Here is a 27,779-nt window from a genome sequence, read left to right on the forward strand (position 1 = left end):
CCACGACCTGGGGAGGGGGCTGCTCTTCTCCTTGGGGAACTTTCAGCTGCTGGGGTTTTATTTTCTTTACAACCACTGGGTGTGCTTTCAATACAGGGGGGCCAGTGCCTCCGGCACCACCCCTTCATCCTTCTCCAGCTGCTCCATTTCTGGAGCTGATGGCACCTTTCTCTCCCCTCCCCCAAGTGTCTCCTCTGCTACAACCTTTAGCTTTTCTACTGTGCCTCACAGCAATGCCCGCTCAGTCTTCAGCTGCTCTTTTACCTTCACCTCAGTGCTTTGCAGCTGGTATTCTTGTGCCACCACCACCTGTGCTTCCCTTAGGAGTTCTCCTTTTCCTTGATGGCCTTTTCCTCCTTCAGAACACCTGGCATCATTGCCATCTTGTTCTGTAAGGAATCTTTTACTTCTTCAATGGCACCTTGCTACCGGCTTTCTCGTGCTGCCTCCTCTCACATCAATGCCATTTCCTTCTTCAGGGAATCCACAGAAGTTTGCAGCTCACATTCTCATGCCTCCATTTCTTGGGTCTTTTTCAGGAGCATGTCCTTCTCTTCTGTAGCCTTTTTTAATACTGTGAGATGCAGCCAAACCACAGTCCCTGCTGCCTCATGGGCACTCTGTCTCTCAAAAGACCTACTTACTATACCAAGGGCCACCCCTACTGCTTCAGGTATCACCTCCACTTGCCTCCAATCCTGGGGTGGGACCCAGTCCTCTAGGAGGCAGGCCACCTCAGACCACATACCCATTGGGGGACAATTCACTGTCTCCCCATTCACAGGTGCAGCCTGATGAAGTACCCCTCCCATAAGGGCAGCCTGTCTTTTTCCTTGGTCAACAATGAACCCTGCCGGCTTTGCCAATTATCTTGCCAATGGGTTTCAGCCCCGGGCAAGATAGCTATGGATTCAATGTGACCAAAGAAATTGACAGCAAAACGTTCTTTGGGGTGAAAGTGTCCATTATCCGGCTTGCTCTCCGGCGGTAGGTCAAGCACTAGCATCTCTGCCTCTGCTCAGAGAACTGGGCTGAGCTCTCTATATAGGACAATAATAGCTTATTGCCTAGAGGTGTGGGAGCAGTAGCCTAGCAACAGGCCAGTTACACCTTCAGGTGGTTTAAGCTCAGTGAGGATCCTGGCCATTGGAACCCAAACTTCCCCACACTTTGGCCTGAAATAATTAAAAAACCAGACTATTATTTGCAGACACTGAAAATAAGGTAGCATGGGAAAGTGATCCCTAGGACAGGGGAAATAAATGAGGTATGCCCTATGATTGCCCCCAGCATAGTGCCTTGAGAGTTTTCAGTCATCAAGCAGAGCCAAGGCATGTACCAGGTGAAGCCCAGTGATCTACTGAGTTGAGGAGTGTGGATAAAGTGAAGGTTCCTTGACCAAGATTCTCACCGGGCCCTGGGAGGCTATCTGACTACACAGGTGTGGGCAATACATTGTTATTGACTCAATAAAAAGAGCTCTGTCCAGTGCTCTGGGCAACACAGTGGCATGGCTCAAGGCTGCAGGAGAGTAGAGCAGAGGCTGGAGTGGTGGCAGAGCTGAGGACAGAGACTGAGACGGTTCCAGGGGTAGAGAGTCCATGAGGCAGAGACTGGCTTGCTGCTTGCAGACTTGTTCTGAGTGGATGGGATTCTAGTGATTGTCCTGACACTGTGGGTATAAAGTTGGGTATAACCCTTTCACCCCAAGAATGTGCTATTGTCATTTCTTTGTTCTCATTGAATCCATAGTGAACTTGCCCAGGGCTGAAACCCTTTGGCAAGACAAGGAGAGAGAGGGGAGTTTGAAGAGGCCAAGAAAGCTAGGATTCATTGAACAGTGCAGCAAAGAGGGGAGAGCTGCACAGGGAGAGGACCTCCAAGAACTGCAAAAGGTCGTCCTCAAGTCTTCATCTAAGTTCTGCCCAGAACGTGCAGGTAAGGAAAGTACTCAAGGCCAGATAAAGAATCACTTAAAAAGAACAAAGGATGGAAGCAACCTAAGTGTCCATCAGTAGATGAATGAATGGATAAAGAAGATGTGGTACATATACACAATGGAATATTATTCAGCCATTAGAAGAAAACAAATCCTACCATTTGCAACAACATGGATAAAGCTAGAGGGTGTTATGCTCAGTGAAATAAGCCAGGTAGAGAAGGACTAGTACCAAATGATTTCACTCATATGTGGAGCATAAGAACAAAGCAAAAACTGAAGGAAGAAAACAGCAGCAGACTCACAGAACCCAAGAATGGACTAACAGTTGCCAAAGGAAAAGGGACTGGGGAGGGTGGGTGAGAAGGGAGGGAGAAGGGGAATAAGGAGCATTATGATTAGCATGCATAACGTAGGGGGTAGGGCACGGGGAAGACAGTATAGCACAGAGAAGACAAGTGGTGACTCTATAGCATCTTACTATGCTAATGGACAGTGACTGTAATGGGGCATGTGGTGGGGACTTGATAATGGGGGGAATCTAGTAACCACAATGTTGCTCATGTGATTGTATATTAATGATACCAAAAGAAAAAGAAAAAAAAAAAACAAAGGAAACCAACTCAATAGGACATACAAAGCCAGAAATATTTCTGTTCTCACAACCCAGAAGGAAAAGATTGTAATAAATCAGGCATGGGGTAGGGTATTCACAAGGGTATTGGCTCATAATGAAACTAAATGGGTTCTGGAATAAAGGCTGTTCTGGTCCTGCTTAACAAAGTTTAACAGAAAGCCTTGAAAGGACCAAACTATTTGAACGTTAATTAAGCACACTTCAGAACAAAACTCAAGAATATTTACAGGAATACAAAACATCCAACACTTAACAATCCAGCACTTAGAAATTCACGCCTATCATCCAATCAAAAAATTAGCAGGCATACAAAAGAAGCAGGAAAATACAACCCATAATGAGACAGTAAAACAACATCAGTAAATTATTGAAAGAAAAACCTGTCAACTATTAATTCTATTCCCGGAAAAATAAAATCTTTCATAAACAAAGGGAAATAAAGACATGTTTAGATATACAAAAGCCAGAAGAAATCAACACCATCAGACCTGTACTACAAAAATGTTTTTTAAAAGTCCTTAGGGCAGGAGGAAAACAATACCAGATAGAAATATGCATCAAGACAAAGGAATGAAGAGCACAGGAAATGTAAAAATGTGGGTAAATTTCAAGATTTTTTTCTCTTATTTTTAAGATCTCTGTAAAATAACTCATAGAGGAAAATAATAACAATGTATTAAGGGTTTAAAACATAAGTAGATGTAAGATGTATGGCCAAAATGGCACAGACTGGAGGGAGAAAATGGAAATATATTGTTACAACGTTCTTATACTATATATGAAGTGGTAAAGGTACGGTGTAATAAGTTAAAGCTATATATCCTAAAGCAACATCTAAACAAACCATTTAAGGATAAAAAGGGATAACAAAAATTATTCAATTAATCCAAATGAAGGGAGGAAAAAGGACAAAGAGAACAAAAAGCAGGTGGGAAAAACAGAAGCAAATAGTAAGGTGGTGACTTAAGTTCAACCATGTCAATAATCACATTGAATGTAAATGGTTTAAACATTCCAATTAAAAGACAAAGACTTTCAGATCTGATTTAAAAGAAAAAAAATTATATGTTCCATACAAGAAATGAACATGTTAGAAGAAGAACATGGAAACAGATATACCATCCCTACACTAATAAAAAGAAAGCTGAAGAGGCTACACTTATTTCAGACAAAGAAAATTTTAAGCAAAGAATATGATCAGGTATAAAGAGTGTCATGTTATAATGTTAAGGGATCAATTCAGCAAAATGAGCTAGCATTCTTAAATCTTGACGGTCCTATAACAGAGCTTCAAAATATATGAAGTAGAAACTGATGAGACCATAAGGAGAAATAAACAAATCTATTAATTATAATGGGGAGATTTTAACATCCTTCTCTCAGTAACTGATAGATTAGGTAGGCAGCGAATCAGTAATGATATAAAAGTCTTGAATAATGCTATCAATTTGACCCAATTGGCATTTATTGAATACTCCATCCAACAACTGAATATACATAATTTTCAAAAGCACACAAAACACTTAGCATGATAGACTATATTCTCAATCATAAATAAGTATAAATAAATTTGAAATAGTTCAAATCATGCAAAGTAGGTGCTTGGACTATTAATATAATTCAAGTAAAAGTCAAAAATAAAACTCCTTTTGAATAATCCTCAATTTCTATACACAAAAGAGCAGATTTGGAAATAATCCATGAGTCAAAGGAGAAATCAAAAGAGAAATGAGAAAATATTTTTAATTGAATTAATATGAAACATAGTATATCAAAATTTGTGGGATACATCTACATCAATTCTTAGAGTAAACATATAGCAGTACATATACATATTTGAAAAAGAAGAAAGGTTCCAAAACAATTATCTCAACTTCTACCTTAAGAAACTGGAAAAAGAATAGCAAATTATACCTAAAGTAAGCATATGAATAAAATTAATAAAGCAGAAATGAAAACAATGAAATACAAAATAGAAAAAGAGAAAGTCAATGAAACCCAAAGTTGGTTTTTTAAGAGGATTAATAAAATTGACAGATCTCTTGAGTCATTTGATACATCCAGTCACTTTTACCTTATCCATTCTAGTGGGAACATAAGTAGTATCTACATGTGGTTTTAGTTGGCATTTCCCTAATAACTAATGATGTTGAACATCTTTCATGTTTATTTGCCACCTGTATATTTTTGGTGGATTCTAGATACAAGTCCTTCATCACATATATTTTTATAGATATTAAAAAATTTGTCCTTCAAAATGAAAAAGGCAAGTATCTAAAATACATAAAAATCCTTACAACTCAATTATAAGAAAAGAAAAGAAAAATTGCACAGTGAAGTGTGAACAAACAACTTCACCAAAGTGAATAGTGGGTGAAATAACATTCTAGGTCGGAATCATTATGTGTGAACGCCCTAGGCAAGAGAGACTTGGTGTTTATGGAACTGAAAAAAGATATACAACACCGAAGCATTATACAAGAAGGAGGTTTGTGACATTTGAGGTTGAGGTAGGCAGGGGACAGGGTCATTCAGGACTTGGAAGCCATAGTAGGGAGATTGCCAACTTACAACTTTCTTAAACTCCTTTGTCTTTATTTTCAAAAATGTAAAATCAATATATTATTTAATTCATAAGGTAGGCGTTAAGATATGTAACATGTTTACAACTGTCCCTAGCACACGGTAAGAGTTATAAAGCAATCGCTCTATTACCACTGCAATACATAATACCTTATATCCATTATGGTATCATGGGCTAGAATTTAAATGTCTAAACAAAAAGATTTACAAATTAAATTTGTTACAAATTAAGTTAATTCTCAATGGAGTCTATTTAAACTCTTAGCTATCTTCAGAAATGCCAATTACATTGACTAAATATTAATGATGAAACAATGACAGAAAAATAACAGCAACCGCAGTGATCCACCTGTCCCTTTCCTCAAGACAAGGAGAGTCTCTTCTGTCCACTGAAGTGTCTGCAATTGTTGTCACTGAGACTAATCTCTGACTCTTTGCTAAAAAACAAACCTTTCTCTGCAGTGCCCCTAAATGGAAAACGAAGTTGATCTGTAATAAAATTTCTTCATTCAGTAATTACTTCATTTCTTGTAACTTTATTCACATCAGTGGTCTTGAATGAAAACTTTGAATTTTGTACATATCTTCCTGACTTCTGCTTTTCTTTAGAAGATGCCCCAACCATTTTTCACCCACTACATTGCTGCTCAAGTAATTAGCTTTAGAGTATTATTACAGAATACATTCAGATGATGAAGACAGGAGTGCTTAGTATGATAAATACCAGCTTAAACTACCATCAGATTTTTCACAAAAAAAGTACAAAATGAAACATCCCGTGCACCCTCCCTATTCCCATTTTGCACTTTCCCCAGCCCCTGTAGTCAATCATTATCCTGAATTTAGACCTTATTCCAAGTCATGTTCTAAAATGTTTCCTGTTTGTATATCTATGCAACCACTAACAATATGCAGAATTGCTTTGAAGATTTTAACTTTATATAATCAGAACTATACCAATGTTACTGTATGTCTTTGTGGCAGACAAGAAAATAAGCCACTCTAATCTTGCTCCAGTGCAGAGCAATTGTTTGCCTGCCACAGCTGATGACCTCTGGGTACAACCATGCCCTGTGCTACACTTCCTACAAGCTTCTCCTAGCCAGTAGCTGCATACAAGAGGGCTGCAAAATGCAGGACTACTTTAATGGGCAACTTCAGCTCCTAAACCCTCTATTGATCTTGCTTCTCCACAGGTCTTGGAAGACATGGTCTAAAAGCTCTCCTCACTTTCTCTAGCTCCTCTCTTTCTCCTTCACAGGTATTTCCTCCAATAACTTACTTGCACATCTAATTGTGTCTTGGCACCTGCATTTTAGAGGATCTGAATGAACACAGCATTCTTCTGTAATTTGATTTCTTCACTAGCATTGTGTTTTTGTGATTTATTCACATGGATACATTTATCTCTAGTTCATTAATTTTGACCACTGTAAAGGATTCTGTTGTATGAATATAGCAGAATTGATTTATCCCTTCTCTCTTTAATGAATTTTAATGTTGTCTCCAATTTTTTCACCATTACAAGCAGTGCTTCAGTGAACATTCTAATAAGTAGGTCATGGGGTAGGTATTCCTTTACCGGCTATTGTCAATTACTCTCCCAAGTCATTGAATGAGTTTACGCTTTCAGCGGTAGATGAGAGTACCCACCTTTCCACTTTCTTGCAACAACTGAAATCATTGTTTTAATTTTGTTAGTTTCACTGGTACTAAGTGATACCTTATTGTAGTTCTAATTTGCATTTTCCTGAATACTTCTGATATGCATTCTTCACATTTGTTGGCCTTATGAGTTTTTTATTTGGTGATTTATCTGATCACATTCTTTCTGTATTATTGAACTGTTTTGTCTTTATCTTCTTATTTTCTGGTTCTCTAAGTATGCTGCACAATGATCCTATATCTGCTATTTTTGTTTCAAATACCTTCTTTTATTCTGGGACAGGTACCTTCTCATTCCATTTTTTCTATCTTTTGGTGCAGAGATTTAAATATTTAACATAGTTATCAATCTTTGCCCTTATAATTTTGTTTTTTATTTTCCAAAGAAATCCTCTCTAAAGTCCTACTGATATTTTCCAAGAAGGTGTTCGAAAAGCTGTTAAAAATTGTTTTTCATGCAGATTTTTCATGGAAGTAGAATTGATCTTAGAATATTTTGTGAAAAATGGATCAATTTCACTTTTTTCATAAGGGTAACTAATTGTCCCAGAATTATTGCTCAAATATTCTTTCCTTTCTCCCTGATTTGCAATATTACCTCTGTCATACACATATATCTCTCTCTGTACAAGCTTCCTACTGTGTTCCATATTTCTTTCTTTGTGTTGCCACGACATTGCTTTGATTAGCAAAACATTATAGGGACTCCTGATATCTGATTAAGTCCCTCTATTTTGATCTTCAAAATTGTGCTAACCATTCTTGAGCCCTTGTTTTTCTATAAACTTCAGAATGAGTTTTTCAAGGTCCATGGGAAATCTTACTGGGACTTTGAATAGAAATGATATAAATTTATGGATTAATCTTTAGAGAATGAGGATCTTTATGATTTGAGACATCACATCTGCAATCATATCCCATACTTATTTGGGTCTTTACAATCTTTCAAAACTTTAAAATTTCCTCCATAAAAATATTATACATTTTTATTTTAATGCTGTAAATATTATTTTTTATTATTTGCCTTTTGTGTCTAACAAAAAGAACCATCAAAGATTTTTATTTTTGTCTTCTCTCCAGTCGCATATTGAACTCATTCATTCTATTAATTCATCTGAAGCATCTTGGATATTCTATGTAGACAAAAATGGAATCTGAAAATAATAATTTGGTTTCTTCCTTTTCAACTATTACACCTTTTACTTCATTTTTGTATCACATTACACAGATGAGAGTCTACAATACAATATAAAAGGGTGATAGATGTATCATTGGTTTGTCCTGATCTTTAGAAGAAATACATCTAATATTTTCCCATCAGGCATTGTATCTGTTTCCTACTTCTGTTGTATTCCTTCACACAGCTGAGGAAGTTCCTATTACTAATACTAAGCAGTTTGGGGTTATTGTTGTTTGATTTGTTTTTCTACATCTAATATATTTTGTCTCCTTTCATCTGTTAATGTGGTAAATTGAATTAATACATTTTCTAATACATTCTTGAAAGAAATTCAGATGTCTCATAATGTATTCTTTATTAAGTGTGCCTGGATTCAGTTTTTTTTTAATCTTGATTTATTAATGAGATTGCCCCCTAGTTTTTATTTCCCACCTCTGATTTCGGTATCAAGATTCTATTTGATTCTTAAAATGAACTGACTTTTTTCTTTTCTTTTGTTCTCTGGAATAATTTGCATGAACTTGGAACTGGTTGGGATTTTTTTTAATGTTTTTCATAGAACTTTCCTGTAAAAGTTTCATCTGGACAATATCTTATGGTTTTAAATATCTTGCATTTTGTTAGCCACTTACTTGCTCTCCTCTCAATTATATATATTTGCTTTATTTAATGAATACATCCATTCATTAAGTATATCTATATCTCCAATACATGTTTATCTCCATAAATGCATATATATCACCAAGTTTTCTATCTTTTTTTTTGGGTGGTAGTGAGGTATAGTTTCTAGGAAATTATCCATTTGCCTATGTTCAAATTATTTGTTAGACTTCATAATAGGTTGTATTATTTTTAGATTTCTGCTATGCTTATGGTATGTTCTATTTCTTTTTAATTTCTAATATTTTTATTGTGAGTCTTTTCCCTTTCATTCTTGGTCTTGCAAAAAAAATGTATTTTTATTATACTTTTCCAATAACCTGATTTTAAGTTTGAGTTACTCTATTTACCTAGTTTTCTTATTCATTACTAATTGCTGCTGTATTCATTACACCCTTCCACATTCTTTGAGTTTCCTCTGTTTTTCTGATTTAGAATTGCAGACTTAGTTCATTAACTTCCAGTCTTTCTTCTTTTCCAATGTAATTATTTAGGGCTTACTATACTAATTTAGTTGTTGATGTGCATTACTTTAATTTGTAGTCCAATTTTAAGTATTTTTCTGATGTCCATTATGCCTTATTCTCAGATCCATGAATTATTTACAATAATTCTTTTAAAGTTTTCAAACCTATGTTTGGAATATATATATATATATATATGAAAGTTTTCTTAAGGTTAATATTTGGTGTGTCTTTTCCCATTCTTTTACTTCCAAATCTTTTTCCATTTTAAAACTAATATTTTAAACCTGTTTCCTATAAGCAGCCCATTGCTGGATTTCTGTTTTAATTCAACATGATAAACTCTGTCTTCAACTGGTAAGTCCAGATCATTTATAATTATTTTCTTTATATTTTGACTTTTTATATAATAGCATTTTTGTAGTCTGTATATTTTTTCCTTTTCTGTGATTATTTTTCTCTTCTCTCCCTTCTTTCCAAATTTGTCTTTTCTATTTTGAGTATATTCCAGTAGTTAAGAAGATGCTGTGGACCCTGTTTCCATAGTGTTATTTTTTTTAACGACAAGAATTTAAAAATACTTAAAGAACTACACTTACCCCTTTTCCCTGTGTTCTGATATCCCCAAGGAGCGTTTCCAAACTTGCAGACCACAGCTTTGAAATGTACAAATGCTAATCCATCTTTAAAATTTTTTATTTTATCCCCACACTTCCTTTTTATAAAGAATCAAATATACCCAACACTTGTGCAGTGACTCTTATGGGTCAAAACATTATCCACTGTCCTCTCATCAATAGTAAAAAAACTGGCATAGAAAGCTTCAGTAACTTGCCCAAATTTATGCAGCTGTAAAGGGCTAGAATTGGGATTTAGAGTTGCATCTGTCTAATTCTAAACCCAGTGAACCCTCTGGCATGCCTGCTTTCTCTGTTTCTGAGAAGTTAACACGGACAGAGCTACTCTTGATATGAACTCATTTCAATATTCACAAATACCATCAAAGAGAGAGCAAAGGCCAGGGAAGAAGAGAAATCAGCACAATCAGAAAACTGATGAGATGTTATTTATGCCTTTCAAAAAAAAAAAACCCTCAAATTTAAGCTGATCATTTGAGAATGTATAGATGATGTTAGATTTGCTCCTTTGCTACTTCTGAACAGGACTGAGAAGCTCAATGATGAGATACCAAACTTGAGGAAGGCAACAAAAGGCTTGAAATGGAGTCTCACATAGAACCATTCTGGATGCAGAGCAGCTGTGCTCACTAATCAGAGTGTTATTGTGCCCAAATTTTACCAGCGTTCTCATTTGTAAGTTCTCCACATGACCTTTACCCCCTGTTAGCCCAGTTGTCCTGAAAGCAATGTGTTGGCTCGCATGTGTTCTATTATGTTTGATTTCATTTCTTCCTTAGATGTGAAATTCAATTAAACCCATATCTTATGGCTTGAACAAAGTAGAGAGTAGATGTGTAAGGCATTTGCAAAGACCCTAGTCTACTAGTTCCACTAAGTTCATTAAGAGCAACCAGCGTCAACAATCTTTTTCACTCCTTTCTGTCCTACAGAGGACTCACTTCCCTAATTCAGACTGTACAAGTCCTGTATCCTTCATACCAGAGCTTGGGGACATTATCTTTGATTCTCTTGTCTGGGTGTGATTATAACCTGGATGTGAATATTTTTTTGATACCATTAGAAGACTGGCCAACAAAAAAAATATGCAGTTTAAACTTTCTCTGCCACCCCTTTTGGTATTAGTGATGGAGGGTGGATTGGTGTGTCCACTAAGGAATGAAAGCCTTCAAGGAAGATCTGAGGTCCCTCTCTGCCAAGAAAAATATTCACAGAAGAAACACAGATCTCTGTGTATGGAAGAAGATAAAATGGCAACACTGGGAAAAAGGAAACTAAAGTTGGTTGTTTGGTTTTTGCTCTTCCCTTGACAGAAATCACTGTATAACTAAAGGTATGTCAGAGGCTGTAGAACAGGTCTCAAAACTCTGAGGATTACTAAGCCTAGATACTGCTTCAAGTTGTATCACCAGAGGTTGAAGTGGCTAGCTAGATTTGCACCTAATGCCTCAATTTTCAAGCTCTCATAAGCATGCCAGCATCAGCTTTAATGCAATCAACTAGCTCAATGTTACTATGTTCTGCTCACTATTAAAGCATAATTTTGTGCTTTAAGTACCTATAGCAAATTGAACATATGAGTAGCTTTACAACTGGGATTGAGGTACCTGTTCAAGTTAGGTTCCTATCCTCCCACACAAACTGAGAGATAGGGGTACCATCTTCCTTGAAATATTTATCCAGGGTTTTCTGGTGCTCACAGCACAGAGGTAACACATGAGATTTAACTAAGGGTCCCACATCATTATATTTTCAGTGCTGGGTGGCATACAAAAATATGGACAGAAGACACAGAAAAGCTCTTGAGGAACTGGTTAGGTTAGAGCCATGCGATTCAAGTGTTTTCCTTACTGGTCTTTGCTAATGCAAGGTACACATACTATTAGGAAATATTTTTTTTTTTTTGAGAGGGCATCTCTCATATTTATTGATCAAATGGTTGTTAACAACAATAAAATTCAGTATAGGGGGGTCAACGCTCAATGTACAATCATTAATCCATCTCAAGCCTAATTCTCGTCAGTCTCCAATCTTCTGAAGCATAACGAACAAGTTCTTACATGGTGAACGAATTCTTACATAGTGAATAAATTCTTACATGGTGAACAGTACAAGGGCAGTCATCACAGAAACTTTCGGTTTTGATCATGCAATATGACCTATAAACAATCAGGTCAAATATGAATATTCGTTTGATTTTTGTACTTGATTTATATGTTGATCCCACATTTCTCCTATTATTATTATTATTTTTATTTTTAATAAAATGCTGAAGTGGTAGGTAGATGCAAGATAAAGGTAGAAAACATAGTTTAGTGCTGTAAGAAGGCAAATGTAGATGATCAGATGATCAGGTGTGTGCCTATGGACTAAGTATTAATCCAGGCTAGACAAGGACAGCAAGACATCCACGGATGCAGAAGATTTCTCTCAAAGCAGGGGGGGTGAGGTTCTGAGCCTCACCTCTGTTGATCCCCAAATTCTCACCTGATGGCCCCCCTGCGACTGTGCCTGTCTTAGGTTGTTCCTCCCTTGAGGAATCTTACCCGTCTCTGGCTAACCAGTCATCTTCCGGGGCCATACAGGGAAATGTAAAGTTGATAAGTGAGAGAGAAGCCATATTGTTTGCAAAGGTTAGCTTTTTACTTCTTTGCAGATTTATGCCCTGTGGCTTCTATGCCCAGCACTTGTCTCGAGGTATTTTTACCACCTGGAGGAATTATGATACTCGGTAAATTCGATCTGAGGCACGAATTCTATTTAAGGGTTGTAATTAGGAAGGAAGAAGAAAAGCTATAGATGTAGCATATGAAGGAAACTTGGGAGGATTGATTATTTCTTTGACATATCTTCTTGTATAGTACCTTAAGTATGTATAGGTTTTAAACTACTAACTAATTTGCACACACATATTAACATAATAGGAATACGGTGACATAAACAAAGCAAATCTATAATTACCATCCATCTCCAGTGAAGCCAAGAAAACCATTTAGGCACCCTAGGCATTTGTGAAAATTTATCTATGATATGATGGATATTGTCCAACTGTACTTGAACCATCAGACAAATTAAAGCAGCCCATTTCTGGGATCTGTTCACATCCCATATGTTCTTTTAACCATAGATAGTCTATAGTCATTAGGAAATATTTTTTTAAGCATCTTCCCAACCCAGAAAACTTTTCCACAAAGTAGAAAGAAAACAATCTTACTGAATAAACGTAAACCAGAATATGACCACAGGCAGTCTGCTAAGAGAATACAAAACTGGAAGAAATTTTACCCTTTTATATAGCCAAGCAGATAAAATTCATTACAAACATGCTTTCAAGATAAACAATAACTGGCCCTCCATTCAGGCTGTGCAAGTCCTCACTTGTCACTGCCACTTTCCACACATAGTTTATCCTAATTCCCTTGGTAATTGGGGTGACCACCTGTTGGCTTTATCCAAAAAATACATAACTTTATCATATGTTTATAACATGAGTAGCTTTATAACTGGGATTGAGGTACCTGTTCAAGTTAGGTTCCTATCCTCCCACACAAACTGGGAGCTAGGGGTACCATCTTCCTTGACGATTACATTTCAAAGAGATAGAGATCCAGGCCCTTGAGAAAGACATTTCTGGGTTGTGAGGCTGACAAGAGACTTACTTGACTTTTTAAAAGATTAACACATATTTTAAAGGAACTGAGAAAGAACTTGTAATTACAAATTTCCTAAAGTAACTGCTCTAAGAAAAGGTAGGGGGGTGAGTCTCTTCCTAGTCCCTAACAGGAAGAATATTATTTTCTTTTCTATTTAAACTATTGAGTTATAATTGACAATTTAAAAATTGTATAATTTAAGAAGCACAATTTGATGATCTGACGTATGTACATATTGTGAAATACTCAACATAATTTACAGGGAGATTTTTAATTTGTCCTTATGACACATATGCCATATATACATGTACACTGCTGTTTGAGCAACATAATGGAGTTGCTGGTTAAGCTCTCACAAAGGAACAGAATGCCAAATTTCCATCAGGCTGATGTTCTTAGTCTCAGTCTGTGGTCCTGGTACTCTTTAACTCTTTATGCTCTCACGTTGAAATACTCTGTTTCGGCAAAAGATTCAGTGTTTTATCTCAAAAAAAGTTGTGCAGGTGCAGCTCCTACACCCTTGGAATGCTTCAGCCAGTTGATCCTGATTTGCAGTCTCTAATCAGAGAAGTTATTACAGCTCTGACAAGCTCCATCTACTTCAGAAAAGTTTATATTTGTGAGTGTAATGACAAATCTTACATTTATCTATAGTATAAAATTATGCATGCATATTACTGATATTACCAGTTTAATAGTGAATGTGCTTTTCATTAATAAAACACAAGTCTTTGTATTGCTTTTAATGTGAATTGAAAGATGACTGATAAGAGCTTTCTCCTGCAGTTGTATATGAGTGTGGGATGGGGGCATTCAGAACTGACCATATTCATAGATTAAAATACAAAGGGCACAATACTGATGAGAAGTAGGATGACCTCATGAGTAAAGGGCAGATTTTAAGAAAAAAAGCCTGCATCTCAGTCCCAGCTTGACTGCCGATCAGTTATGAGATCTTACCCAAATTATTTACTCAATCCACCAACTCCTCCCAACACACACATGTGCCTTGGGGCGTAGTTTCTTTATGTCAAATGGGAATAAAAATAACTTCCCAAACTGTTAGATAAGGTTATTAAGAAGACAACATAAACTCAGAGATTTGAGAGAGTTTGAGAAAAATATAACTATTACACAATGTAATTTATTCATTATTATAAAATAAACCATTATGAACAAATGCTCAACCCTGTAGGTTTTTGGACCTGGAATTTGGCTAAGATTTGGCAAAAGGGATGATCAGAGTAGGCACAATGCCTGATCTATACCATATTTATTGATAAGGCTGAAATATTAAGGAGGAGCATTATGATATATGTGTGTTTGGTTGAAACTTGAAGGACACTTTGCCTGCAAATAGAGAGGAAAAGGAAAAGAAGTTCCCAAATGGAAAAACAGCGAGAGCCAAAGAGCACCATTTGTTAAGATGATGCTTAAGAAGCAGCCATTGTTGAATATCACCCAGGTCTCAGATATGCAAATGGCCTGGCCACAAGTAGCCCCTGAGAGAGCATGGATTCACTTAAATGGGAGCCTAGATCACATCTCCAGGCCTCAGGGTCTAGAGGTCTGGTTGGCTAAATTCCAGCAGCAGGAATAAAACAAAGGAGCAGAAGGCTATCTAGGGTCTTCAGGCAATAAAAGAGGGATTTGGGGCTATCAGCCAGAAGTCAGGACTCTATATACTACTGTGCAATAGTCCTAAATCCATGTACTTTTCCATGTGTGTTTTTCTTGCCTCCTCCCAAGGATCAGAAGAAAAGCATTTAAAAAGAAGGGCTTGTGTGATTATCCTGTATTTGTGAAGATTAAGTCTATCTGCAGCTAGGCTTACAGAAGAAAAGACCAAGACAGTCAGTCGTATGGGAGTCAAAATGATTCTCTAGGGCCTGTAATTAAGATAAAAAAGAGAAAAGCATAGCAGTCAGCCCAGAACTGAGAAAAGAAAATGGAAGCTTTATAGGGGAGGGCCTCAGTTATCCTTATGTCATTGGAGAGTTGAAGATGGTCAGGGAACTGATCGTGCACACTATGCATAAATATTATCCTTCCTCAGTGATTACTAGACCTACTTTGTACCCAGTGAAATGGTAATGCACATACTTACTAAATCCTTTATAAACCAGGACCCGGTCCTCTACATTGATTATCACTAATCTTTGTAACAACCCTGAAAAGCAATTATTACCTAACATACAGGTGGGAAAGCCTGAGGATCAAATATTCAAAGCAACTTGCCCAATATAAATGCATACTGTGCGCCAAGTATTTTTCCAGACACTTCACCTTTATAACTTATGTCTTTTTACAATAAGCCTATGAAAGAGGTTCTAATATTGTCAATGTACATACAAAGCAACTGAGGCACAAAATGGTTAAGTCAGAGCTAGCATTCCAAATACGGTCAACATGCATCCTTTTACTTATATAACACCACCTCTGAAAGAAAACCAGTTAATGTTAATTTTCATGAGTAGAAGCAGGTACTAGTTCTGGGAACTAGAACATGATCAATGAGCTCCATCCATGAGAAAAAGCATCCAGGTGTCCTTTCCACTCCATATCTCTACCCTCCTCCCTCATGATGCTGCCCCCCAGGCACCCACATGCCCACTCACACCAACTTGTGTACCAGGGCTGGGTCCTGATGCCTACTTACAATATGTCATTATCACAGTTGCCATAGAAGCCAGTAAGTTTTCACTGATGCCTAATGAAAGTTTCATTCTTATCCTCATTATGCAACCTCCAGTTTTTGACAAACACAGTAAAAGGGAACTAAAAATGGTCCATAATGAATATGTTCACAGGACAAACATTGTAATGGAAATAGACAGTGGTACCAAATTAACGTTCTTGTGACAGAGACAATGACAGAAACAGAAGTGGGTATAGAGCTGTCTGGTTCTCACTGAAGGACTAAAGCAGGCACAAGTATTTTAGAAAAGGGTGGTCTACTTTTAAAGACACACAATCCCTTTCCTTCCCATAATAAAACCTTGGGAAAATGGAGGCAATCACCAAGAAAGTCCTGTGTGAAAGATGTTATGTATAAGGGCAAAATTTTGGTATATTTGCAACTAAAATTAAAAGAAGTTGGATTTTTCCTTCACTTCCCCTCCTAAGAGAGCTGTTCTGAATGTTAATTTGCTTTCATAGGTTAACAGCAACCTGATCTCCTATCTCTTAAAATAAGAACACATTTTTACAGTCTTTCAAATGAAGCCCATATTCCTGGTTACTTTCTCACTTTAGAGCAATGGATTTGTCCCAGATGGGATGTTATTTTAATAAAATGATTGAATTAATTAAATATAGAATGGGCAGGCATTGTTCCAAAAAGGGAAAGAGGAAGCGACTTTTAAGTTTTCAAATGTTGACCCAGTGGACAGTCTTGCCTCCCATTTAATTAAACTTCTAAACAGATATTTAAAATATTCTGACCAGCACCTACAGCATCTTTGCATTCTGCTCTCATCTGGTTTATTTCACAGTTACCCTCCCTATCTAAGCTTCGATTAGGGCTGAAGATTTCCAGTGGTCTGTTTTCTTGTCTTTTAATGTTTGCTTTTCTAACTACATTGTCTTCTTCAGCAGCCTGTTATTTGCTGAGCTATTGAACCTATTTTGTCTTAAGTTAACTTCAACCATCTGAGAAAAAAGATGGTGTGTTCTAAAATGCAAAGCCATAGTGAAGAGTAATGCAGTGGTAATGCTGGACAGGTGGCTGGGAAGGCAGCAATAACAAAGAAGAGGAAAACCAATTTGGATAGAATAAGAGAAAACAACACCTGAGCCTTTCGCCTGAACACCAGACTTGGCATCAGCTCCCTAAGGAGGGTTTAACTCTGTTCTGAGTCAGTTACCTCATCCTCTTCTGCAACATTCCAACTTCCTTCGAAAGTTGGCAAATCTAACAATGTCAGCAATAACCTCATTTTACACATGAGAAATCTGAGTCTCAGAAAAGTATCCTTCCCAAGGTTGTACAGCCAATGAAGGAAATAATATAGTGTTTGAACTCTTGTATAGATGACCTAAAGATATGGTCCTACTTTGCTCTGCCTCACTGCCTCTCAAATTAAGATGCAAAAACAAATTTCTTTAAGCAGTGGAAGACATTCAACTACGTCATAAAGACTTTTTGTGGCAAATGATGACTTCATTTCTGTCCAAATACTAAACTGGCAAGATTGAATGCCCCAACTGAAACAATAAATCTGGATTATCTCATTCCTTCCTTGTCTTGTGTTTTGGATATACAGATCAGATATAGATCCAGGCATAAACATAGATACATATGTAGTTATAGATGATATAGATATCATTATCATGCGTGTATATACAGGAGATACAGATAACAGACGTACAAAAGCACCCAATCTATTAGAGCATATTGAATTTCCTCTCTCTTAGCATTCTTCCTGTTTGAACAGAATTTAGTCATTCTTTGATATAATGGAAGAAAGCAGAAATGACTTGGAAAAGAAGAATATGTGGAAAACACATGCCCCCTTTTACAAAGAAGTAGAGTATGAGCACCAATCTCCTATCCCTCTAAACCTGAGCAACTAATGTACTAAGGTCTTTGATTCCAAGCAAAGCATTACTGCTTTGCTATGCAGATATAAGAATCCCTGTAACTGTAGAATTACTTTGCAAAGTCATTCTCTGGGACTTCAGTGCTAGTACCAGTCTCCCACAAACCTCTGCCTCCAATGTCTCTTCTTTTGATTCTCCACATCACAATGCCTTGAAATTGTTTTAATGTTCAGCTGTCATTGTGACTTATTCCTTTGTATAAATGAAAGTCAAAAGCATCTGAAAGAGAGGAGACTATAATAGTGTGTGGCCTTAAGCTGTATATATTATGTGATGAGCCTTCTAGCTGCTGTGATTTTTGTCTGGGACTTAACAGTAGGGAATGGAGACTTTTTAGACTGCAAGTGAAGCAACACCAGTTAGACCTTCATCTCTATTTTTTTTTTAACCCAAGTTCTCTTTCTGAATCCACACGTTAGTGAATGCACAACTGTGAAACCACAAACTCCCAGGCTGTTTCTCAAGGGATGACATCTCAGAGTAGGACACAAGAAGTACTCACAGAGTATTGTCCTGTGTTTTTAGTAGTAAGAAAAATTTTTGCAATAGTCATCAGGTTTCAGGTTTCTTGGCTGGCCAAGAGCCAAGATTGTCTAAAATAATCATCTTCTCATTTCCATCTACTCTTCTCTTTACTTACCTCTTGCCTGTCAAGTCCCAGACCTTTCAAACCAGCTGCAGCAAGAAAGCTCACCTAAGTGGAAGAAGACTGCATCCTTAGAGATGTGACATCACATAGGATTGGAACAATAAGTAAATAGGGTAAGTTAACAAAGATGTCATATTTTTTAAATCCAAACTTTGAATAATTACAGACAGTGATAACCTTCTGCAACTGATTAACAACAATATAAAAAATAAAATGATGTAATGAGGATTTTCACTAATCTGGATAAGATACAGAACAGAAACATAAAAATAACTTCTAGGATTGACAATGAAAGAAAAGCATTTAAATTAGAGTAGGACAAGGAGTTTCCATTTACCTACACCTGGCTAAGAATTTCATCAGAATCAAGCAAAGCCAATGTGGGTAAAATTGCAATTTTTCCAGAATCCCTCACCTGGCCTTAGTGCATCTCTGTATCAATAGGTGTTTCCAAGGGGTGAAGAGAAGTAGTCCATCTCCATATCAATGGATGATTACAAGGGGAAGCAAGGGCATATCTGGATAGGAAAGGTTGGGAGGGGTTCCTTTTTTTGCAGCCAGGTCGTGAAAGACATGGCCAAGCAGAAGTAGATGACTTCTTGTAAGCAATAAATGGATTTCTCCCACTTTATTTCTCCCTTTGACTGATTTTGGTTTCAAAGGTAATTTTCCTGGGGCTGGGAGACAGATAATTCCCCCCAGAGTTACATCCAATTATATGCAAAATCACATGTATGGTTATGGAATAACTATAGAAGTTTTTCTATTTGTTCTCAAGTTAACTTTGAATAGTTGATTCTATAATGTACTATCATTAAGAATAGTTTTGGCCCATATAAAAATCCTCCTTAGGATTAGGTCAACCATAACTTTAATCTTTTCCCCACAAGGCTGCCTCCTGGGCTCTGCTAAATCACTTCCTTCCTTCAGCAAATTTAAATTCAAATCTCCCACACACCCCAAAAGCCTCATAGCTATTAGCTCCATATCTCCTGGACAGCCTCCTTGCCTGAGACTAAAGAGGCAAATGTAAATAAACCAAACCCATAAAATCTGAATTGCCCTTGATCATATCACATCTCAATAAATGTTCTTAAGAAGGGTGGCCAGAAAGACATAATTTATTTTACAAAATTTATATGATTTTATAAAATCTTGCTGTCCAAGTGGACAGACAAAGTCACCAGTACCTCCAAGAGTTAATACTTAATAACTGTCCTACTTGGAGTGCGTCTCTGTGTTCCCAGGAGCCAGACCAACATCTGGTGTTCAGAAGATGCTCAATTAATATTTGTTGCATACATTTTAAAAATCTAACTTTACCTTTCTCATCTCAATTTTCTTAACAGAAAATTGTTGAGTAGCTGAGGTTTTATAACATGTTATTTATCAGTTAACTTCCTTTGGTTTTTTAAAAACCCTTATGCTAACTCCAAAACATAAAACAGAAGTACAGAAGGTAAGAGCAAGAGGGTGGCTGAGCACCCACCTCCTCGGCCCTTAAGGCACTTCCACAGAGCACTAGGATTCCAGCAGCGATGATCATAAACGTTCCTCTTCCCAGTTCTCACATTTCATGATTCTACGATCACAAGACAGAATTTTATCCTGAAGCCTCCGAGAAACATGCCCTGGACTTATGCAGGAAAGGCAGACTTGGACCTGGAGCACAGGAATTAAAAGGTATTCTTCAGCCTGAGAATCCACTTGTTACAGGTGGGTGGGAAGTGGGGGAGGTGAATTGTGGAATTCCTTGGTTCTTGTTTTCTTGAAGGAAACATTTGCCAAGAAACCTATTAGAGAGTTAAAGCTGCAGGAAACTTATTTAGCACACTTTAATGGCAGGAGTAGTGATCTCAGTCATGGCATCAAATATGTCATGGATTGAGTTTGTTCTCCTCTGTCCTTGTCCTGCCACAACAAATAATTGAAAGGCAGAGACACACTAGTGAAGCAGAGCATAAGTTTTATTTGAATACACTCTAAGGGAGGAGCAGGTCAGAGTCAAGATAGACAAAGGCCCCAATCCATTAGATAGAAGGCACTTTATATCACATTCTGGCTAGGAGGCACCTCTTTGACTGACAAAGCGGGGTCATTTGATTTTGAGGTCCATCTATGTAGCCAGCCCTGTCTGTGAGCACATCCTCTCCCATGATGTGTCATTTGGGCAGTTCTTAGTTCTGTTTGATTGACTCCTGTTGTGATCTGGGTTGAGACCAGTTTGGCCTGGTCCTGATAGGCAGGAAGTGATCTCCCTGCAAAGCCTTTGTTGTCTTCACATGGGACCCCCTACATGGACAGAGCTTGGGTGGTTTTATCTTTGAACCCTTATCTTCCCCTTCCCCAGCTGCTCATGTCTATCTTCCTACCTAACATTCCTAACACACTCATTCCCTCCCACCTGACACCATGGACCAATAAAACAAGAAGAGTTTCTGCCCAGCCTTAAGCCATTTGATAAACCTCACAAAGCTAAAAAGCAATCAGTTGGGTTCCTGGGGGTGTAATTGCTCACAGGTGATTTGGGGCCCACAGTATTGATAATGGTTGCAATCAAATTTCATTTCAGAGTTTTAGTATATACCCAAGGCTAATGCCAAAGAATAAAATTACCTTATTAAGAAAAGGTCAGAGAACTGTAGGCTAAAATATGCATGTAGTATGGCTGAGGGTGGAGGTAAAAAGATAGTGGAGAGAAACATAAAAGAAATTTACAGTAGGGGAAGGAATAAGCACCACTTCAGTCTGTAGACAGGGGTGTTTTCTAGAAAAGATCTATGTCATGAGACCCTAAGGTTCAACAAGATCTATACTGATTGTATCTGAACATCATTATTAATAATAGCTAACATTTATTGACCCCTTGCACTGTCCTGAGTGCCTAACTCCACTGTCATACTTAATCTGCCCGACAACCCTATGAGCTAACACACTTTTTTATACCTCCATTTATAATGAGAAAAATGAAACTCAGACTCATTAAGTGTTGGGAGCCACACAAAGACAACAAGATGGCCACAGTTCATGAGGTTCCTGCTTCACTTCTTGGAGATTAGCTACGAGCCCGCGCGCGCCAACAAGGAAGCCCGCGCGCGCCAAGAGATACTCTTCTCCCCCTCCTTCCCCATTGTCATATACCAATCAGAATGTAACTCGCTGCGCCACCCCTGCTATGCAGCCAATCCCCTGCCTACAAGTATCCTATGGCCCACTCTGCCCCTGAACACTGGTGTATATCTACCCCCGTCTTACAATAAAATTTGAAGGCTTGATCAGAATACTGTCTTGCCTTCGCTCTTCTCTCGCCCCCATTTTCTTTCAGGTCGGATCCCCCTCGTCCCCACGAATAACTAAGTCCCGCTGGACGGGACAAGTGGCGCCCAACGTGGGGCCAGAGGCGCGGATCCTTCGCAGGCGGACCCCCGAGTAAGATATCGTCTGGCCAGACCCCTTCTTGATGAAACAATAGGAGACGCCTTTCGCCGCTCACGGAGGTCGTCATCCCTGGTGAGTACCGGCCGCCTTATAAGAAAATGGGAACTAGATTAAGTAAAGAAGCGGTCTTCATAAGAGACCTAAAAAGTTCGCTTAGGGAGAGAGGAGTTCGAGTTAAAAAGAAAGACTTGGTAAAGTTTTTTATTTTTGTTGATGAAGTCTGTCCGTGGTTTATTGTTAATGGCCCCGAAATTCATCCTAAAAAATGGCAGAAAGTAGGTAGAGATTTAAATGATTATCTTATCAAAAACGGCCCTGACTCTGTTCCTGTTTCAGTATTTTCCTATTGGAGTCTTATCAGAGATATTGTTGAAAATACTGACCCTGATAAACGTCAACTCTTGTCAGTGGCAGAATATTGCCTCCGCCCCCTATCTCGGGCGGCCTCAAAATCGTCTCTTTCGAGTGATCCCCCTGCTCCAAAATCAGCTAAATCCCCCTCCCCTAGCCTGACACCATCTTTGCTCGGTGCCCTCCATGATACCCCTCCCAAATGTTGCATTTATCCGCCTCTCCCTCGAGATTCGGACTTTGTCGATACACAAAAGGTTTTTCCGGTCGTGACTAAGAGCCAAAATAGCGAACCTTTAGATCCGGGAGACGCGGCCGAACTAGAAGACGAGGCGGCCAAGTATCACAACCCAGATTGGCCCCTTGCCGCCCCGTCGCTTAACCCCCCTTCTTACACTCCCCCTGTTCGGCCTCCCAATGTTTGCGCCTCGGCCTTTTTGCCCCCGTCGGCCCCTCCGCTACCCCCTCCGGCTCCCGGTCCTGTTAGCCCCCCTACCAGCACTGAAGACCTAATAGCACAGATAGTAGAACAAAGAATAACTTGCCATCTCCAAAAATTGGTTGTCTCCCAACCAGTTCGTCCCTCATTATCTTCGCAAAGGAGCCTCTCTAAGAAACCGCTTACAGCCACAAAACCTAAAAAACTGCTCTTTCCTGTTCTTACCCGGGCCTCCGCCCGCTCTGGCCCCACCTCCACAACACGTAGCCCGGAAGAGGGCGATCTTGAAAGCGATGGTGAAGACGCCCCTGCCGCTCAGGAATTAGAAAGTGAGGGGGAAGAGCAGGCTGAGCCAGAGCCGGCCGAGCCTGCCGATGGCCCTAGAGAATTTCACAAAATCCATTTCAAAAGCTTAAAAGAGCTGAACGCAGCCGTTAAAGCTTATGGCCCCAATGCCCCTTTTACCCTTTCTGTTCTTGATTCGCTGTCTCGAGGAGGACATTTACTCCCAGGTGAATGGCTGCGTATAGTCCAGGCTGTGCTTACCCGTGGTCAGTTTTTAACTTGGAAGGCAGATTTTGCTGACCGCTGTCAGACCATCGCTGCTGCCAATGTAAAAGACCCTCATTCCCCAACAGCGTCCTGGACGTTTGATAAGCTTACGGGACAGGGCAGATATATCTCTGAAACCAGGCAGCAGCGCCTTCCCCTTGGTCTTTTATCTCAAGTGAAAGATGCCGCTTTGGGCGCTTGGATATCACTCCCTGCTTCCGGGACTGCTAACACTCCTCTAACTAAGATCACTCAAAGCTCGCAAGAAGACTATAGCGAATTTGTTAGCAGACTGTTAGAGGCCGCCGAAAGGACCCTTGGTTCCGCGGCTGCCAATGATAAGATTGTAAAACAGCTAGCCTATGAAAACGCCAATTCGGCATGTCGAGCCGTCCTCCGCGGTAAGACTCGAGACAAAACTCTTGATGAAATGCTGAGAATGTGTAGAGATGTCGATCCTTTTACATCCAAAGTCCAAGCCCTTTTAGCTGTAGGTGCCGCTGTTCAGACTCCCCCGGCTTCTTATCCTCTTTCCTTCCCCAGGGGCGCACCGCCTATGCGTAACTGCTTTAAATGTGGACAGCCAGGCCATTTCGCTCGCCAATGCCCTACCATAGCTCCTCCTCCTAGAGTTGGGTCAGTCCCCGGTATTTGCCCTCGCTGCCATAAGGGGCGGCACTGGGCCAAAGAGTGCCGTAACAATCCAACAAATCCTTTTTACAGTACCACAAATCCTTTCACCCCCCCTTTTCAGGGAAACGGGCTGAGGGGCCAGCCCCGGGCCCCCCAGCCAATTCCATTTCAGCCGGCCTCGGGGAACAGCCTAGCTGTAGCACTCCCGCCCTCTATCGGGCCACACCCGGGAGTGCAGGACTTGACCTCTGTGCCTCCTCCTCAACAATATTAACGCCTGAAGAGGGAGTTACAATTATTTCCACAGGAATTTATGGCCCACCTCCCAAAGATACTTATTTTCTAATTTTAGGGCGAGCTTCCACCACAATAAACGGCCTTATTGTCCACCCTTCCTTAGTTGACAATGACTATACTGGAGAAATAAAAATTCTTGCTAGTGCTCCCCGGTGCCCTGTCAGCATTATGAAAGGTCAGCGCCTTGCGCAGGCACTCCCCCTCCCTTTAAGTACATCTCACCCTGCTATTCATAAGAAGCGAGGCTCCTCTACCCCAGGTTCTTCAGACTTATATTGGATCCAAGCTATTACTAAAGAACGCCCCACTCTTAAGCTTAAGATCCAAGGAAAAGTATTTGAAGGAATTTTAGATTTGGGGGCCGACTCTACGGTCATATCTCAGGCTTCATGGCCCTCCAGCTGGCCCTTACACGCTTCCTTGACCCATCTACAAGGAATTGGGCAGTCAAGAAACACCTTACAGAGCTCACAGTTACTAAACTGGGAAGATGAAGAAGGAAATACCGGATTCATTCAACCCTTCGTAGTTCCTGGGTTGCCAGTAAATCTTTGGGGAAGAGATATCCTTTCTCAAATGAAAGTCATCATGTGTAGCCCTAATGAAGTTGTAACACAGCAGATGCTCTCACAGGGTTACCTCCCTGGTCAGGGGTTGGGCAAACTAAAACAGGGAGATCCCAACCCGATACTGGCCACGCCTAAGATAGACCGCTCAGGTTTAGGGTTTGAAAAACATTTTTCGTAAGGGCCGTTGCTCCTCCTGCACTCCAGGCAGACAAGATTACTTGGAAAAGTGATGTTCCTGTCTGGATCGATCAATGGCCCCTTACCACTACAAAACTAAATGCAGCCATAGAGTTAGTGCAGGAACAGCTGGCTGCTGGACATATTGAACCTTCTACATCCCCTTGGAACACCCCAATCTTTGTAATCCAAAAGAAATCAGGCAAGTGGAGGCTCCTACAAGACCTCAGGGCGGTTAATAAGACCATGGTCCCTATGGGTGCATTACAACCGGGAATTCCCTCTCCAATAGCCATTCCTAAAGGGTATGTCAAATTAGTAATTGATCTAAAAGATTGCTTTTTCTCCATACCTTTGCATCCTGATGATTGCAAACGTTTTGCCTTTAGTATACCCATTACCAATTGTGTAGGGCCTTCTCCCCGGTTTCAGTGGAGAGTTCTCCCACAAGGAATGGCCAACAGCCCTACTCTTTGCCAAAAGTTTGTAGCCCAGACTATAGACCCCTTTAGGTTGCTCTTCCCCACTTTGTATATTATCCATTATATGGACGATATTCTTCTTGCCGGTCCTGACCAGCAACAGCTCTATGCGGCCAGTCAACAGCTAGTCACTGCCCTCCGAGATCGAGGACTACAAATTTCCCCAGAAAAGGTCCAGGTCCACCCCCCCCAACTATTTTTAGGCTTTGAATTATTTTCTAATAAAATCCTCACTCAAAAAATTCAGTTAAAGAGAAGCTCCTTAAACACTCTTAATGATTTTCAGCGTCTGCTAGGAGACATCAACTGGCTCAGGCCTTATTTAAAGCTGACCACCGGAGAGTTAAAGCCTTTGTTTGATGTCCTACGTGGAGACCCTGATCCTTCCTCCCCCCGCTCGCTTTCATCAGAAGCACAAAGGGCATTAACCATTGTAGAGCGGGCTATTTCTGAACAGACCATTAGCTACTTCTCTCCACATCTAAGTTTGTGGCTGCTCATTTTCCCTACCCCCTTCTCCCCTACAGGAGTCCTTTGGCAGAACCATCCACTATTTTGGGTTCATTTGCCAGCCTCCCCCCCTAGAGTCTTAGCTACCTATCCTCAATTAGTTGCTGCCCTCTTACGTTTAGGCCGAGAGGCAGCTCTCAAGTTGTTTGGGAGAGACCCTGAAGTTATAACCCTCCCATACAATACATCTCAATTACAATGGCTTATTCAACATGATGATGATTGGGCAATTAGCTGCACCTCCTTCCAGGGGACAATAGACAATCATTACCCTGCAGACAGATTAGTCCAGTTCCTTCAAAAGACCCCGGTTGTCTTTCCCAAAAGGACTAAAACCACGCCAATTGCTGAGGCTGTAATGGTGTTCTCTGATGGGTCCTCCTCCGGTATAGCCGCTTTCAGTATTAATGGGCAAGTTACTCGAATACAGACAGACCTCTCTTCTGCACAACTTGTTGAACTAACTGCAATAATCAAGGTTTTTGAGCTTTTAATAGATGCTCCCTTTAACCTTTACACTGATAGTGCCTATGTAGCAACCTCTGTTCCCCTATTAGAGACAGTGCCTTACATACGTCCCTCTACAAATGCTTCCCCCCTATTCGCAAAATTGCAAAAATTAATTTTAAGCCGCGATGCCCCTTTTTTCATCGGGCACATACGCGCTCACACTGGCCTTCCAGGGCCGCTTGCCAAAGGCAATGACAGGGTTGATCTGGCGACTCAATTAGTAGCCTCTGTCACGCCAGACTCACCCTTGGCTGCAGCCCAACGGGCTCATGAACTACATCATCTCAATGCTCACACTCTTAGACTCAAATTTTCAATCACCCGAGAACAGGCCCGCCAAATAGTTCGACAATGTCAAGGATGTCTAACTCTCCTCCCAGAGCCTCATAACGGAATCAACCCCCGGGGGTTAGTTCCAGGAGAGATATGGCAAATGGATGTCACTCATTACCCTCCCTTTGGTAAATTAAAATATATCCATGTGTCTATTGACACATGTAGTGGTTTCCTATGTGCATCCTTGCAGACGGGAGAGGCAACTAAAAATGTTATTACCCATGTTCTCTCATGCCTGGCATATCTACCACAACCTAAAATCTTAAAAACTGACAATGGGCCTGGATACGCCAGCTCTAGCTTTAAACAGTTCTGTGCGCAGTTAGATATTAAGCACGTAACAGGAATTCCCTATAATCCCCAAGGCCAAGGCATTGTTGAAAGAGCCCACTTAACCCTTAAAAACATGTTATTCAAACTTCAGTCGGGGGGAGAAGTACTCTATCCGAGAACAGGTAATGCAAAGACACTCCTAAATCATGCACTGTTTGTTCTCAATTTCCTTACTTATGACTCCGCGGGTAAAACCGCTGCTGATCGCCTTTGGCATCCCTCCACGGCAGATAATTATGCACAGGCTATGTGGAGAGATCCGATGACCAACACATGGCACGGGCCTGACCCTGTGCTCATATGGGGGAAAGGACATGCTTGTATATATGATGCTAAGGCACAAAATGCCCGATGGCTCCCAGATAGGCTCATTAAACTCCTAGACACAAATAGAGGCAAAAACAATAATAATTCCAGTCCAGGGCATATTAACCCCTGAGAAGCCTTCCCTTTCTGTTTATTTTCAGGAGGCAAAAATGAAG

This window comes from Manis javanica, chromosome 11 (assembly GCF_040802235.1).
Source record: "Manis javanica isolate MJ-LG chromosome 11, MJ_LKY, whole genome shotgun sequence".
NCBI lineage: Eukaryota > Metazoa > Chordata > Mammalia > Pholidota > Manidae > Manis > Manis javanica.